Consider the following 4,353-nt stretch of genomic DNA (forward strand, 5'->3'; position numbering starts at 1 on the left):
CTCAATGTGCTTTGTTCTAGCATGATAGACTGGGTTATTTGCCAAGTGTATACTACTCATGTTGTCACAATAAATGACAACTGGCCCATCTGTAGACTGATGCATATCATAAAGTAGCTTATGCAACCAAGCTACCTCACATGCAGCCATTGCTGCACCCCTGTACTCAGCCTCTGTGCTCGACAAGGCAACTGTAGGCTGTTTCTTGCTGCTCCAAGTGACTGCAGCACTCCCAAAAGAGAATACATATCCACTGGTAGATCGTCTATCAGAAATACTACCAGCCCAATCAGCATCAGTGTATCCATGCAACTGTATTTGAACCCCAGTCTCATAAAATAGTCCATACTGCAATGTGGACTTCACATACCTAAGTATGCGTCTAGCCGCATCCAAATGTGGTTTCCTTGGAGCCTGCATAAACTGACTTACCAATCCAACAGCATAGCTCAAATCTGGCCTGGTAATAGTCATATAAATCAAACTTCCTACTATGCGTCTGTACATAGTAGGGTCTTCTAGAAGCTCACCTGCATCTGTGCTCAGCTTCACATTTTGCTCCAAAGGAACTGAAATAGGCTTACAGCCTGTCATCCCATATTTGGACAGCATGTCCAATCCATACTGCCTCTGCAAGAGCTGTATCCCACTTGGTGATCTAATCACCTCAATGCCCAAGAAATAACGCAGCTCTCCCAAATCCTTCATCTCAAACTTCTGCTTCAATAGCATTTTCACATGAAGGATATCTTCATCACTGTCACCTGTCATAATCAAATCATCAACATAAATGACAAGCAGCATAATACCTTTCTCTGTTTTTCTCACATAAAGTGAGAAATCTGCCTTGGAAATCTGAAAGCCAATAGTGACAAGATACTGTCCTATCTTGTCAGACCATGCTCTAGGTGCTTGCTTCAAGCCATACAAGGCTTTCTTCAACCTGCAAACAAACTCAGGATGAACAGCATGCACATAACCTGGTGGCTGCTCCATATAGACCTCTTCTTGCAAATCACCATGCAAGAAGGCATTCTTTACATCCATCTGATGTAAAGACCATCCCTTTGATGCAGCCATAGCAATGACTGCTCTTACGGTTGCCATCCTTGCAACCGGACTAAATGTTTCTTCATAGTCAATGCCATATGTTTGTGCATACCCCTTGACTACTAATCTTGCCTTGTATCTGTTCACAGAACCATCAGCATTGTGCTTCACCTTATAAACCCACTTACAGCCAATTGCATTCTTACCTTTAGGCAAAGGTACTAACTCCCATGTAGCATTTGCTTCCAAGGCATCCATTTCTTCATCCATGGCTTTCTCCCATTTTTCTTTTCCCATGGCTTGCTCAAAAGATGTGGGTTCTGGTTCCTGTATCACTTTGACCATATATGCATAGTGAATGGCTGTAAATCCATCATATTTCAGCCTATCCACAGGATACCTAGCTCTTGTAGACCTGCGCAAAGTAGGTTCACTCCCAGGTGCTCTCAAAACATCCCTGGTCTTCCTTACTCCAGGTGTAACAATAGAAGGAATACCCAACTCATCATCAATGCTCTGTTCTGAGCCACTGGATTCACCATCCACATAAGAGTGACCTGCATTCACATCAAACATGGGCTGATCAACCTTCTCTTTTCCTTTTCGTGATACTTGCATACCACTATCTGCATTGCTTTGAGAAGATTCTCCTGATCTCAATATGCCTGTCCATGGCGAAGAATGTGAACCACTGCTAGAGGACGCTCCAGGTCCACTAATATTTTGTGACTGCTGCTGTGAATTCTGTGTAGCATTACCATTTTGTGCATCTTCATCATCAATCACATTTACTGGTTTATACCAGCTACTCATCTCATCAAAAACAACATCTCTGCTCACTGTAAACTTACGAGTAGAAGGGTTATAGCATCTATACCCTTTTTGCTGCAGAGAGTAACCAATAAAGATGCACTTCTCAGCTTTTGGATCCAACTTGGATCTCAGCTCATCTGGCACATGTACATAGGCAATGCAACCAAAAATTTTCAAATGAGAAATATCTGGTTTCCTACCAGTATACCTCTCCTCTGGAGTCATTCCATGTATTGCTGCAGTGGGAGTCCTGTTCATTATGTAGACTGCTGTAGCAACTGCTTCAGCCCAATAAAAATCTGGCAAGTCTTTTTCATTGAGCATGGCACGAGATACCTCTCCAATATGCCTGTTTTTCCTTTCTGCAATTCCATTTTGTTGTGGGGTATAACTGCATGAATATTGCTGCTTTATGCCATGCTCCTGCAAGAACTTTGCAAACTCATTTGAGAGGTACTCTCCCCCTCCATCTGACCTTAGGCATTTTATCTGCAAGCCTGTTTCTTTTTCAACCATAGCTTTAAGAGTTTTGAAATGCCCAAAAACTTCACTTTTCTTTTTCATAAAATACACCCAAACTTTTCTGCTATAGTCATCAATAAAACTGATAAAATAATGACACCCTCCAAGAGATGCAGCTTTAGTTGTCCACACATCAGAGTGAATTAATTCCAATGGCTTCTCACTCTCTTGAACATGTCTAGGAAATGGTTTCCTTGCCTGTTTTCCAAACTGACAGGCTTCACATACCTTATGCATTTCTGCAACCTTGAATTTGGGCAATCCTGCAACAATATTTTGGGCCTGCATTGATTTAAGTCGCTGTACATTAACATGACCAATGCGTTTATGCCAGATATCAATATCTGCAACTACACCGGTCCCATGTGCAAACATTGCTGCACTCAATTCAGACATGTCTGCATCCAATGTAAACATTCTGCCCTTCTTCTTTCCTTTTGCTATCAAGCGACCTTTATTTTTCATATCCTCAACAAAGCATCCATGAGGATTAAATCTGACCTGCAAGCCCTGTTTAACCATTTGACCAACTGAAACCAGATTCTTGGTGATATTCGGGACATGAAATACATCGGACAGGTATTTCTTTTTCCCACCCTGCATAGACAAGGGAATTTTTCCAATCTACACAATAGGATGTGCAGTATCATCACCAGTCTCCACAAATCCTGGTTTTTCCATTTTCCTTGCATCCTCCATCCATTCTGCATGACCTGTCATGTGGTTTGATGCACCCGAGTCAACATACCATACATCATTGCTTTCTTCTGCACTTGTCATAGAATTGTTCATGTGCTGCACCATGAACAAATGCTCATTTCTGTCATCACCCTGTCTACTAGAAGATGCATAATTCCCTTGTTGCAGTTTTCCATTCATGATGTCATTCTGCTTTTTATAGCAGTCTTTAGCCATATGACCCATTTTACCACAGTAGTAGCATTCAACATTACTGTTTGCATTTTGGCCTCTTTGCCATCCACCACGACCTCTTTGGCTCCCCTGCCTCTAGAGTTACCACGTCCTCCTCCATAGGACTGGTTTTCTTGAGTTTGCTGCATATTCTGATTTCTGCCACGGCCTCCAAATCGGCCTCCTCTACCTCTGCCTCTACCTCTTCCAGCATTTGAGTAGAAGACAGCTTCTTTTGAAGTTCCTCCTGAAGAAGATGCACCACCATTTCTCTGTTCCTCAGAAATTAGAAGAGCAATCAACTCCTCAAAATCAGGAAATCTTTCACGAACTGAAATGGATGTCCGAAACTGTGCATAATCCTTTCCTAGACCATTCAAGGTCACGGAAACTAAATCATCATCTTCCACTGGCGACCCAATGGAAGCAAGTGCATCTGCAATCTTCTTCACCTTCATGTGGTAGTCGTTGATGCTCATACTTTCTCTTTGCACATTATGCAACTCTTGCTTGAGCTGCATTTTCCTGGCTTGCGTATTTGTGCTATACATTTTTGACAAAGTATCCCATGCCTCCTTTGGCGTACTTGCATCCTGAATATGCACAATCATAGAGTCTGAAATACTGATAGACAGCCAATACATAACTTTCCTGGCTCTCTCATGCCATGTTTTAAATGCCTGCATTTGTTGTTGATTGGGAACATCAGGAAGAACTGGTTTTTCTTCATTTCCTGCAACAAATTCCCAATATCCTTTTCCCATAAGGAAATTCGTCATTCTAAACTTCCATGCCTGGAAGTTGTTCTTGTCAAGCTTTTCAGTGACAATCTGTGAAAGAGAATCAGACGCCATTACAGAATACTGCAAGAAATTCTGTCACTGCAAAAAACACAGCTTCACCCTCACAAGGGCAAATCTGCAAAACTGGCGAAAGTGGTATTTGACCACACAGTCACTTCCTAGTGACGATTTTGCATAAACAGGAACCAAGGATGATTCTGAAACTCCCAATGTCTCTGCGCACAAGCATACGATGCAATTTCTACAGTAACTT

This window comes from Lygodium microphyllum, chromosome 2 (assembly GCF_053477565.2).
Source record: "Lygodium microphyllum isolate KBCC chromosome 2, Lygodium_microphyllum_v1.1.10, whole genome shotgun sequence".
Lineage (NCBI taxonomy): Eukaryota > Viridiplantae > Streptophyta > Polypodiopsida > Schizaeales > Lygodiaceae > Lygodium > Lygodium microphyllum.